Source organism: Mesocricetus auratus, unplaced genomic scaffold, assembly GCF_017639785.1.
Source record: "Mesocricetus auratus isolate SY011 unplaced genomic scaffold, BCM_Maur_2.0 Super-Scaffold_100013, whole genome shotgun sequence".
Classification (NCBI taxonomy): Eukaryota; Metazoa; Chordata; class Mammalia; order Rodentia; family Cricetidae; genus Mesocricetus; species Mesocricetus auratus.
In genome coordinates this window covers 79125841-79138917 of record NW_024429196.1, presented here as the reverse complement: position 1 = coordinate 79138917, position 13077 = coordinate 79125841, and the positions used below count along the sequence as shown (strand labels likewise).

General features: G+C 47.7%; 1 long non-coding RNA gene across 1 annotated transcript in view; it reads left to right on the top strand.

Moving 5' to 3' along the window:
- Positions 1–10224: 10224 nt before the first annotated feature.
- The window catches only part of LOC110342508, a 31767-nt gene continuing 28914 nt past the window's right edge, over positions 10225–13077 (top strand). The window contains exon 1 of the long non-coding RNA XR_002384609.1: positions 10225–10344. This is a non-coding gene — a long non-coding RNA (uncharacterized LOC110342508). The remainder of the gene's footprint in view (positions 10345–13077) is intronic.

Below are 13077 nucleotides of genomic sequence, written 5' to 3'. Positions count from 1 at the left end.
TGTTTTTGATCCATCAACTCACAAATAATGACACAGAGACTTACCAATCATGAAAGCTCAGCCTTAGTTCAGGCTTGTTCCTGACTATAAAGGCATGTGCCACCGTTGCCCAGCTCCTGACTAGTTCTTATAACTTAAATTAACCCATATATATTTTTTAATCTACATCCCTACACGCGGCTGGTTAACTCATCTCCATTCTGCCCAGCCTGCTTCCTCTGCATCTGGCTGGAGACTCCACCTTCCTACTTCCCAGAGTTCTCTCTCTTTCCCCGGAAGCCCTGCCTACACTCCCATCACTCCCATTGGACATTCAGCTTTTCACTACACCAATCCCAGCAGTACATCTTCACAGGGTGCTCTAATATCCCATAGCATGTGTGTGTGAGCCTCCTGGAACGTCCATAGAATGAAGGAATATCCCTGCCTTTTATCTTATACTTACTGAAACGTTGCTTTACCCTCGCCAGGGACTGGCCACGGAGGTCTGCACCCATGATGCCTGGCAAGCAAGTTCTTGATGACATTTGGCCGTTATGCGGAAACCACAATGACTGCTAATATTTCGTTAAAACAGGGCATTTATCCATTAAACGAAGAGAAAGCGCATAGAATGAAATACCCTCTCACAGATGAGTGGCGGGGTTTGAGTAACCCAGCTATGTGTCTCCCCTCTTCCTGAGACAGAGACCTTGCATTTGTGAGCTCAGCTGGGTTTGGGGGAGGCACCCGGCTTTGTCCTGAGGGAACAGGCTGTAGTAGACACCACTCATCCTTCTCCACTGTCCTTTCTTTATATTAAATGGTGGGGGGGGGCGTGTTGGGTTGGAAATAAAAATGAAGCCCTTGACTCTCTCTCTGCATTTTTCACCCATCCCCAAAAGAGTGTTTTAAATGTGCCACACTGTCTGTACTTTCCAAAACTATCCAGATGCTCAATTTTTATATGCTGGCATGCCTGTCCCTTAAGCATGGTGGTCACTCTGTGGGTCAGAATTTGTTATTACTGAGACCAGACACCCAGGTGAAATGATTCAGGCAGGAAGCTTTATTGTGTGCCGTGGTCTCAGCCTATTGTGGTGGGGATGGTGTTGTTGGCCAGGAAGCAGAGAGGGAGGGAGGGAAGGAGGGAGGGAGACAAAGGGGGAGGGAGAGAGGGAGGAAGAGAGAGAGAGAACACTGTTCTGTGGGTTGCCCCTTTTAACCTTTTTCTGCCATCCAGTGCCACCTCCAACCTGTCTGATGGCACTGGTCTGTCCTTCTAAGCACCCACAACACAACTAGAACATTCTTGCCCCTTTTCAATCTAGTCAAGTTGCCTATCAAACCATCACAACCACATGCTAGCTTGTGTTAGAGCCTGGGACAGGTTCTGTTCCTGTGGGATGAGTATGTTGGGAAGCTGGGTTACAGTTCCTGGTCACCAGGGCCTCAGGTCTCTGTGGTGTTTATTATAGAAGCTGACGTCTGTGGTGGGTAGCAACGACGTCAAGCTCTGACTCTTACAGGCCGGACTGTGCCAGGGTTGTGTAAAGTGATGGAGATGGGAGCATCCCTCTCAGGAGGTGATGGACAGGAGACCGCGGTTGAAATGGCGGGTGGAGTTGCAGGGCCTAGAACCAGAGGTGAGGCTGAGGGATGCTCCCGGTGTTTCCATTTGAAGTTGAGGAAAAGGAGTAAACGCTAGGTCGTGTGGTTCACACACTCCCAGTTTAGGTGGCTTTTCCCCCCACATCTGTTTGATTTCCGTCCCTATTATCTCTCATGCTCTCCCAGTTCAAAGGCTTCAACAGGAAGACACGAGTCTCTGTGCTTGGGCTGCAGCTGTGGCTGCCAAGGGAAAGACTGTTCCTTCCCGGTCAACTCCAACTCTCTTCCTCGAGGTTGAGTGTGTCCCTGTGGAGTCCAGCTCTGTTAGCCTGTCACAACCCCGAGCTGAGCTAGCTACTTCCTGCAGCAGGTAGAGCAAGGCGGAGATTCCACCGTCCAGGAGGGAACCCACAAGAGGAATCTTTCAGTTCATAATGAACTCCCTCGTCCATTCCTCAGCGGCTAACTTCTGGAATGGCATCCTGAGCCTTGGCTGCAGAGCACCAAGCCTGGAGCTGCATGTTGCTCAAGCCCTTGGAATGGCTTTGGCATCTGGTGGTGTGCACATCTGGGGGATGCAGCTGGATTCGGGAGTTTCCAGCGGGCTTTGGCATTTGGCTCATTCTTAGGTCTGTTAGCACCAGCTGGGCTTGGGAGGGCTACAGCTCATCTTTCCTCAGAGAGGGGATCCCAGCCATCAACACCAGCAGCCTAGGATGGGTTATGAGAACCTCTGCTCCAGAGGGGGTAAGGCAGGGAGGGAAGGAGGGAGAGAGACGGGAGGGAGGAAGAGAGGGAGGGAGACAGAGAGACACAGAGAGAGAACAGACAGATGCACACAGAGGCAGAGACAGAGAGAGGGGGAGGGGGAGGGAGGGAGAGGGGAGGGAGGGAGACAGAGAGACAAACACACACAGAGACACGCACAGAGAGAACAGAGACACGGATAGAGAGGCAGAGATACAAAGAGACAGAGAAGCACAGTGTGTGTGTGCGTGTGTGTGTGTGTGTGTGTGTGTGTGTGTGTGCGCGCGAGCGTGTGTCTAAATGAGAGCAATAGCACAGCATACCCAGCTCCCTGTCAGTCATGAGATGATACTCCCTGCCCTTGTGGTCCTACAGAGCGCAGCAAAGAGCCATGGGCAACCGGATGTGATTGCTGCTCACAAGGCCAGGCTCCTTCTTGTCTCTCTCCACGGCTGCCTCACAGCAGCAAGTTAGTCACCCAGGCTACAGAAGCAATGTGGTCAGATGAAGACACTCCTACCTTCTCCTGTTCCTGCTTGCTTAGGGTATGTGACTCTTGGGTGGCAAGGATGTCACACACACTGACTGATCTAAACCCGGTGGCAATCCAATGATGCGTTATTCTTCATTTTTTTACGCGAACGTAACTAAGCCCGGAGTTCCTAGTGGAGAACAGCTAGGAAGTGGACAGACGGACAGACAGAATCTGGTGTCCGACCCACCTGACTTACAGGCTGTGCTCTTTGTGGTTGGCCTGGCACGCCACGCCTCACACTCCTCCAGCTCTACTTTCCAAGATGTTTGATAGGAGTTCTAGTTGTCAGTTTGGCATCCTGTGACTGGATTGTCTGCAATCCACTGCAGTTGCCTTAAGACCCAAGAGTAGCGTACGCAAATTAGAAGCTTAAATCTCAGGCTGAGCAAAAGCAATCTAAGGCTGACGTTATTTGCCAAGAGGTCAGGCACCGTGGCCCCATCTCAGCTATCTGGCACAGCCAGGTTCCTCACAACATCTGTGTGTGGCTGGCAGGACAAAGGACAGCCAGGAGAAGAGGACGCTGGCAGAGTTTAAGAGCCAGAGAGGGGCAGCATACCTTTGGAATGATGGGCACATCTCCCTGTCACATCCAGCTGCGAATGCTCAGTTATCACACAGATGTTTATAGCAACGATGCAGACTGAAAATGAGCTTTTATTCGGAACATTCAAGCCGGTGTCTAAATTCTAGTACTGGAGAGGTAGAGACGTCCTGAGCGGATACTGAGGCACGCTGTCGGGCTTTGCCACACGTCACAGTGGAAAATCTGAATTTCAAAAGGGGAAAAATATGTTGCACAAGTCAACTAAAGGCTCCCAAATCTTGGAGAGAAATAAAGTGGTTGAAGTCTCCGGCACAGCCAAGTCATGCCAGGGAGGGAGAATGTCTTTAACATGTCACTGACTTGGATTTGTGGGTCATAGTGCATCAGACAGAATGGTTACACACCCGTAAGTCTGACTATCATGGAGGCTGAGAGTTCCTGGGAAGCTCATGGCCTTAGGGTGAGGATTGACAGCCCCAGTTGTGGAGACTTCATGTGGAAATAAGACTTCCCAACTTTTCTTGGAAAATCAAACACAGCAAAGCTGTTCCTGGAGTCAAAGCAATTGGCTCCCGGTGTGTCCCTTCAACAGCACCCCGGCTTTGAGGTCCTGGTGACCTCAGAAAGCGGTTTACTGAGTGATTTCAGAGGCCTTCCCTAAGCTGCACTAGACAAGCCAGGCAATCTGTCTTGTCACCAGGGTTAGAGCGATTCCCCTTGATGCCTAAGGACTCCCCCAGTGGCTTTCTGTGTTTTCCTGCCCTCTGGCTATGAAAGTCCCTCGTGTATCTCCGCAAGGCTGACGTTTATTAATCAAATACGAGGGGGAAGGCATCCAGGCATCCAGTATGAACTTCGTAAATGGGTATACGAAACAAGTCTCGTCTCCCACACTGCCCTCAAAACTGCAGGCATGCTCACCTGTCCTCTCTTACATCTGCTTGCAAGCTGGATGGACTTACGATCTGAAATACCGATGAAGCTGCAGTCCTGTTATTTCCCAGGTGTCTGAACTTTGCATGGGTACATCTCTTGGCCTTTGGAAATGCCCTGGACCAAGGCAGTGGTGACTGAGGGAGAGGAAGCCCTGAGGGCATTGTAAAAGCTGATGTCACATTTAGTTTCCAATCTTCCAAGCTTGTTTCCTTCCCCAACTTTCCAGGGATGCAGTATCCTCAATGATGTATTTCACTTCCTATTCACTTAAGGAAAAGAAGGTGACAACTAAGTACAAACAGCCCCAGCTGTCCAGAAGGTAGCAGAAGAAGGAAAGCACAGATTTATCAGGATCAAAGGAAGAAAGGGGAAAGGTTTTGGCAAAATTAAGCAAAGTCCCAAAATTGATCCTTATTATTTTCAGTTTTCAAGTGGGTGAATTTGTGCACTGTGTAAACTTTATTTGGAGATCCAAACCCAACGCTTCTGGCACTTTGGCCAGCTGTTTGGGACATAACCCAGAGTGGTGGAAAACTGTCACTCAATGCTCAATGCACATGTTCCCAGCACGGGGGAAAACAAACAAACGTCCTAGAAAACTTCAATTTGTTTTGTTTTTTATCATAACCCAGGACAAAGGAATGAAAAGCAATGGGAATGCACACGACAGAGGCCTTCACACACACACTTATTCACACACTCACACACACACTCACACACACACTCACACACAGACACACACTCACACACTCTCACACACACTCACTCACACACAGTCACACTCACACACACACTCTCACACAGACACACACACACACACACACACGGGTGGTTTAGGTCCCCGAAGTGACATTTAAGAATATAGTTAGATGCAGGAAGCACCGAGGAGAGCCTGGTAATAGAATACAAAGATAGCTTCGCTTAGGGGTTTAGTCGGGAGTGCAGTGGAGTCTGTGCTTTGTCCCTTGTGACTGTCGGCACAGTACGCATGCGCTTCCCGTTTTGATAACCACCTTATTGACGGTGGGTGAGCACTGGTGCTAACACGCCTGCAAAGCTGGATGTGGTGGGTGCTCTCTTTTTCCCTCAGGTGTAAGGGCTTCAGTTCTGATTCTTCTGACAACTGGAGAGCTTTAAGCCCCACAACAACGGCCTCGGACATGTAAGGGAAGCCTCATTGCAGTCTCCATTCACCCAGAGTCACTTTAATGGTGCGAGAGAGCACACTATGCACACCCCCCAGCATCTCATTACTTCAGGAAGTAGCCCTGCATCAGGACCGCTATCAGCATCTTGCTGGAGTCATCAGTATGTCCTTGACATCATTTTAATAGCAGTGGCAACTGTGTGATGGAAATGAATCGCAAGCAAGCGGTCCTGAGTCTGGGTTTCTTCTAGGTGACTTCTGGGCTCAACTCCATGCCCCGTCTTTGGCTGTAATGGGATTAAGTGGCTCGGCACTCTTTGTCATGGGGAGCACCATGGATGCCTGTCACAGATGTATTCTGTGTGTTGGCTGTAACACTGAGGATTCATCCATGAGCTGAGCTCCTGGGTATCAAACATAAAAAGGGTTCTGTAAGATGGGGCAGAGTGGGAGACCCACCACCGTGTTTCCCACGCACATCAGTTTCCAGAGTCTGTTGGGAGCGTGTAATCAGGACTCTCTTGGGTAGGTAATGCAGAAATCTCAAATCTTCCCTCAGCCCTCACTGGCTGACAGCAGTTTCTATCGTTTTGACTTGAGCAGGAAGTCTGGATTTCTGTCTTTTCCAAGCTTGAAAGCATCAAATATCTCCTTTTCAGAAGTTCTCTGCACATTTCTTTTTATTTCTCTTCTCCACAGCATGTAAGGCTTCACTTTTTTTTCTCTTCTTCATGCTGATGCAAACTGCAGATTTTAAAAATCTGTTCTGCGGCTAGTTTCCTTGGGCTATAAATATCTCTGCTTGGCTGTTTTAGAGCTGGATGATTTACAAATTTGGGGAAATGTAAGTAAAATCAGGATCCAACTAGATATCATGACCAAGAGGCCACAGAGCTCCAAATCATGCTTCTGGGATCCTTTGCACGGAGTTTGCTGGAGAAGCAGATAAATCTGTGTGATGACAGTCTATAAATAAGAGATAAATCTATAAACAGGACACAGCTGTTGCTACCTCAATAAAATAGTTTGAGTGCGAATAGTGGTTCATTGGAAAGCAACCTCACCTTCTCTGAGTTCAGGCCATAGGTTCTTTGTGTGTGTGTGTGCGGGGGTGGGTTTCAAGACAGGTTTGTCCTGGAACTCACTCTGTAAACCAGGCTGCTCTCAAACTCACAGAGATCCTCTTGCCTCTGCCTCCCAGTGCTGGGATTATAGGGGTACACCACCATGGCCAGCCTGTCTGATGGATAAGGTTGCTGATGCCCCAAAGACAGAAAAGGAAAAGAACACAGTGTGACCCTCCTCGTTCACTGCCCGTGACTGACAGCTAGAAGCTCTATTCTTCATATCGTAGCCATAGTCGGGTGACAGGAATTGACCAGTCAGTCACCTGCCTGCCTGAGGAGCAAGAGAAAGGGATTCTGTGCTACCTCCCACTAGAAGGCGGGATTATCTCTTTTCTCTCCGTGTGCAAGCTCGCTTTGCTTTGTGTCCCTCACATCGCCCACCTGTGCTAGCAGAGTCTCGTCCTGCGGGCAAGTCTATGCTAACAGCAGGGACACACCTGAACGCTGCGGAATCATCTTTGAAAACAGATTCAAGCCGGAAGGTGGTGGTGCATGCCTGTAATCCCAGCACTCGGGAGGCAGAGGCAGGTGGATCTCTGTGAGTTCGAGGCCAGCCTGGTCTGCAAGAGCTAGCTCCAGGACAGCCCCCAAAGCCACAGAGAAACCCTGTCTCGAAAAAGAAAAGAAAAGAAAACAGATTCACATTCTGCACACACTTGCAGAAAGCATCCCTGGAAGCAAGTGTTTTTGGAATATTCTGCGCACCCCATCCTTTCCACCTCGTCCCCTTTGCTCCCCCGCACTCATGCATGTGCGTTCCATCGAGTGAGGCGTGTTAGTCTGCACTCAGCTGATGCACTTTGCTCACCGCTGCTGACATTTCATTGCACAATTTTCAAGCGTGCCTTTATGGATAATCTTTTTATTTTAAGGACGCTTTGCAAAGTGTTGTGTCCACCTTTTTTGGTCCACGTGCGTGTGGTGTGAAAGGGACGACACCCTCGCGGGGATGTGGGGACGGCCGTCTTCTCACTCCCGCTCCTCCTTTTACGGATCACCCATGCCATCAAAGCCATGCTTACAGCGTGTCGCCAGTGTCTTTGGTTTAGGGATGAGGAGGAGGCTTGGTCTCATCGTGATTCCCTCATCCACAAAGGACGCTTAGACTGAACTCGTGACCAACTTCTAGCTGTGTGCTAAGCCTGTTGGCACTCATTTCAGAACATTTAAATTTCCCCTTATTTTCTGTCAATTGTCTCTCTGATTTATTTTACACATTCCCATAAAATGTCTTAAATAGGGTCCAGAGCAGAAAAGGCACAGTAGGTCGTGTGTAGGTGTGGAATCTGTGCAATGTGGAAAGCGTTTGACCTCCGTGACAATTGTCCCAGGCCCCGGGCAAATGAATCCATGGGCTTTAATGACCACATGAACGTGAGCTCCCATGGCCAGGTCCAGACGCCCTTTTCACTGGGCGTGGCTGGGTGCTGCCTGTCACCTCATTTGTAGCCCCTTTACCGTCTTCAAGTGAAGACAGTGTCCTGTGTCATCCTGTGAAACCTCGCCCAGCCTGTGAGTCTACCATGTTAAGCTTCTCCTAAAATAGTGTGTGGGTGTTTTGCTTACTCATGTCCGTGTTCCAGAAGAAGGCCTCACACTCCCCGGAACCGGAGCTGCTGGTGGTTTGAGCTGCCATGTGGGTGCTGGGAATTGAACTATTGCTCTTAACCCCCGGGCTGCCTCCCCAGCCTCTAGAATGCTGCTTATTGCTGAGGTAAAATCATTTGGCTGAGACCACTGACAACAGGTGCAGGGCCCCTACAGAGCTGTAGGAGAAAGACAACCCATCGGGACAGAGGCCTCACAGGATGAAAAGTGACAGGGACTCATGAAGAAATTCTGAGCAGCCTCTTTTGTAACCGAGGATGAGACAATTCATGCGTGCGGGTTCTCTGGCCTCCAGTCGGGCAGTATTCTATGGAAATGGGGGAGAGCAGAGGAATGAATATTCCCAATCACTGTTAAGGGGACTATACATTGTCATAGGCTGCAGGGCTTGTTTGGAGGCATTACTAAAAATTTAGATGCGGACACCGTGCCAGGAACTCCTTTTCCTGGGATTTATCCACTGAAACACTTACATACAGTCATAGACATATATCTGTGGATGGAATTGCCCTGTTAATCATAGTATTGAGGAAGAGGAATGGCTGGTCACTCCATCAGAAGAAAATGATTAAATAACACACATGTGTCTTTGGAAGATGGCTATGCAGCTACTTAATGAGTGAATATCGATGACCCTTTATGTGACAGTGTGGGAAAACCCTCAAAATATATGCTTAAAACAGGATCAGAACAATATGCCAATAGTGAGTATATGCACATAGTGTACAAATTTTCCCCTGTTGCACAATACGCCTGTGTATGTAGATTCAAGAATGTAAATACAGTAGGGGTGATGGAGGTTGTCCTTCTGTGTATATGTTTCTCTTACTGGTTAATGAATAGAACACTGTTTGACCAATGAGGCAGGAAGATGGGCGGGTCTAGGAGATGAAGAGAATTCTGGGAAAGGTAGGTAGAGAGTGAGCCCTCCACACAGAGTTGTGATGCTGCCAGAGGAGTAACACCATGCCAGGCATTACTGGGTAAGCCACGGCTTCGCAGCAATACATAGATTGATAGAAACGGGTTAGTAATTAAGACAGAGCTAGCCAATAGGAAGCCCTAGTCACCGGCCAACAGTTTAAATAATTAATATAGCGTCTGTGTGATTATTTGGGGCTGAGAAGGGTGCCGGGACCCTGCCTAGTCAAGAACCTCTCTTTACAGTGGGGTCAGTGTCATGTTCAGTCTGTAGAGTGCTTGCTTGCAAGGGTGAAGGCCTGAGTTTGGACCCCCAAATGCTGTGGAATGCCAGTGTGTTAGACACCTGAGATCTCAGTGATGGCGAGATGGGAGACACTGACCAGGAGGATTGCTAGCTGCTCGCTGGCAGGCAACCATAGTCTACGAGGTGAACTTCTGGGCCAACAAGAGACTCTCAAACAAAACATGGGAGGCTCCTGGGTGCTGCTAGTGGTTGTCCTCTGACCTCCACAGGTAGACATGCCCACGTGTGCATCCACACATACAGGAACACTCTCCCTTTAAGAAAAGGAGAAAATATGAAATTACCTGCTGTGGAACATTCGTTTAAGGTGTGTTACATTTGTTTGTGCTATGGAACGTTTGCTTAATGATGCAAAGACCCGTGTTACATTCTTTTATGTTGCATTTGTTTAACCCCGTAAAGCTGTGTTACTTTGCCTGCCTAAAACACCTGATTGGCCTAATAAAGAGCTGAATGGCTGGCAGCTAGGGAGGAGAAAGGACAGATGGGGCTGGCAGGCAGAAAGAATAAGGGGGAGGAGAAAACTGGGAAGGAGAGATCGAGGAGCAAGAGAAGGAAGAGGACTCCAGGTGCTAGCCACCCAGCCACACAGGCAGCCATGGAGTAAGACCTAAAGGAAGGTACACAGAAATAGAGAAAGATAAAAGCCTAGAGGCAAAAGATAGATGGGGTGATTTAAGTTAAGAAAAGCTGGCCAGAAACGAGCCAAGCTAAGGCCAGGTGATTATAACTTAAGAATAAGCCTCTGTGTGATTTACTTGGGAGCTGGGTAGCAGGCTCCCCGAAGAGCAAAAGAGTAAAAACAAACAAACAAACAAAAACCCAAAAGAACAACAATCACCAAAGAGGAGAAACCTTGCAGCCAGGAGGAAAACACAGGTAAGGAATGAACTCTATACAGTAGTAACTCACGATGAGACCCGGCTGCGTTCCATGTTTCCTTTGTGCCGTTGCTCCTTTTATTCTGTGACCAGGCAAAAATGTTTTTCCATTTTGTAGGGTTTCAACCAATCTTTTCCGAATGCATCAGGAGGGGGGAATGGGGAGTTGTCTGTTTTAATCCATTCTATATCCCCTTTCCAGGGAGATCCATGCCTTCCCCCAGCCCTCCTTGTTACTTAACCTCTGGGTCTGTGGATTTTAACATGATCATCTCCTACTTTATAGCTAATATCTACTTGTAAGTGAATACATATCATGTTTGTCTGTCTGGGTCTGGGTTACCTCACTCAGGATGATTTTTTTCTGATTTTTTTTTATTATTAAAGAAGCTTCTGTGAACATGGTTGAGCAAGCGTCCTTGTGGTAAGATGGAGAGTCCTCTGGGTACGCCCATGCACGGTATAGCTGGTCTTGAAGTAGACCGATTACCAATTTTCTGAGGAACCACTATATTGATTTCCAAAGTGGCTGCGCAAGTTTGCACTCCCACCAGCAATGGAGGCGTGTTCCCCTTGCTCCACATCCTGTCCAGCATGAGCTGTCACTTGTGTTTTTGATCTCAGCCATTCTAACAGGTATAAGATGGAATCTCAAAGCAGTTTTGATAGGATGCTTTTCCCTGATGGCTAAGGATGTTGAACGTTTCTTTGTTTCTTGGCCATTTGGGTTTCCTCTTTTGAGAATTCTATTTAGATCTGTACCCCATTTTAATTGGATTATTTAGTTCATTGATGTCTAGTTTCTTGAGTTCTTCATATGTTTTGGATATTAGCCCTGTGTCAGATGTGAAGCTGGTAAAAATCTTTCCCCATTTTGTGTGCTGCCTTTCTGTCCTTTGCCTTACAGAAGATTTTCAGTTGCATGGGGTTCCATTTATTTATTTTTTTAGCTCAGTGTCTGCCCTATTGGTGTTCTGTTCAGTAAGTTGCCTCCTGTGCCAATGCACTCAAGATTATTCCCCACTTTCTCTTCCATCAAGTTCAGTATATCTGTTTTTATGTTGAGGTCTTTGATCCACTTGGACTTGAGTTTTATGAAGGGTGATAGATGTGGATCTATTTGCATTCTTCTACATTCTGAATCCAGTTAGATTAGCAACATTTGTTGAATATGCTTTCTTCTATTGTATGTTTTTGGTTTCTTCATCAAAATTCAAGTGTCCATAGGTGTGTGGATTTATGTCTCGATCTTCAATTTGATTCCGTTGATTAACATGTGTTTTTATGTCATGCAGTTTTTTTTAATTACCATAGCTCTATAGTAGAGCTTGAAGTCAGGGATGGTTATAACTCCAGAAGTTCTTTTATTGTACAGGACTGTTTTATCTATCTGTTTTTGTTTGTTTTTGTTTTTCATAGGAAGTTGAGCATTATTCTTTCAAGGTCTTTGAAGAATTGTGTTGGAATTTTGATGGGGATTGTATTGAATTTGTAGATTGCTTTTGGTAAGATGGCCATTTTTACTGTGTTGTTCCTATCTATCCAAGAGCATGGGAGTTCTTTCAATCTTTTGGTATTTTCTACAGTTTCCTTCTTCAAAAACTTGAGGATTTTATCACATAGGTCTTTCAGTTGCTTGGTTAGAGTTACCCCAAGATACTTATCTTATTTATGGCTATTGTAATGGGTGTTGTTTCCCGATTTCTTTCTCAGCCTGCTTGTCATTTGTATACGGAAGGGCTACTGACTTTTTTGAGTTAATCTTCTGTCCAGATACTTTGCGGAAGATGTTTGTCAGCTGAGGGAATTCCCTGGTAGAATTTTTGGACCTAGGCATGCGCGCGCACACACACACACACACACACACACACATACACACACAATCTCCAAACAGTGATACTTTGGCTTCTTCTTTTCCAGAAGACTCACATTGTGGAGCCTTAATCCCCATCTCTCACCCCCTCTCTGAAAATTCCCTCTGCAGTGTCTGCAGTGCCAGTGTCCTAGTGAGGAATAAAGCCCCCACTGTGTGCTCTAACAGATGTCATCTCTTTTTACATTAGTTGGCATTTCTGTTTAGAGATCAAGGTAGCCCATCTCATCCTTACCACGGGGGATGGGACCGATTCCCGCTCATGTCCCTTTGAACACTGAAACCTGAAATATGGCCTGTGAATATTCGTTCTCTGAGAGTTGGTCACAAATAAAACACCTTGGGCCCTACATCTAACCCTCTGAAACTAAGAGGCTGTAGAGTTATGAAGCCGTGAATCCCCAAATCACAGGACTTGAGGGGCAGCCCAGAAAAATGTATGTTAGGGGCCTCAGGGCAGTCACCAGCTGTGCAGTGTGAGGGGGGCTGAGAGCAGAGCTACACCTGTCAAATGTCTGTGGACCAAAAGCTCAGGTCTGACACGGAGGGTGGGGGGCGCAGAGCTGCTCAGAGTGCTTAGAGCCGCTGGGCTGGGAGGGACAGCTGGGCTCTGCACAGGGGCTCAGGGCCCTTGAAGGCAATGGGTGCTCCTGCCTTCTGGTGCCCACCGTGAAGGGAAGGTGTGCTGAACATCAGAGACTTCTCAAGATGCCAGTAGATGGAGGAGCTGTCGCACCTCCCTCTGTCCCAGCATGCACTTGGCCTGTTCCAGCCTATTTCAGTCCCAGGAAGCACAGAGAGGAGGATGCTGGTACACAATTGGCTTTCCCCCCTTTTCTCTACTCTGTTCTGCCTGGG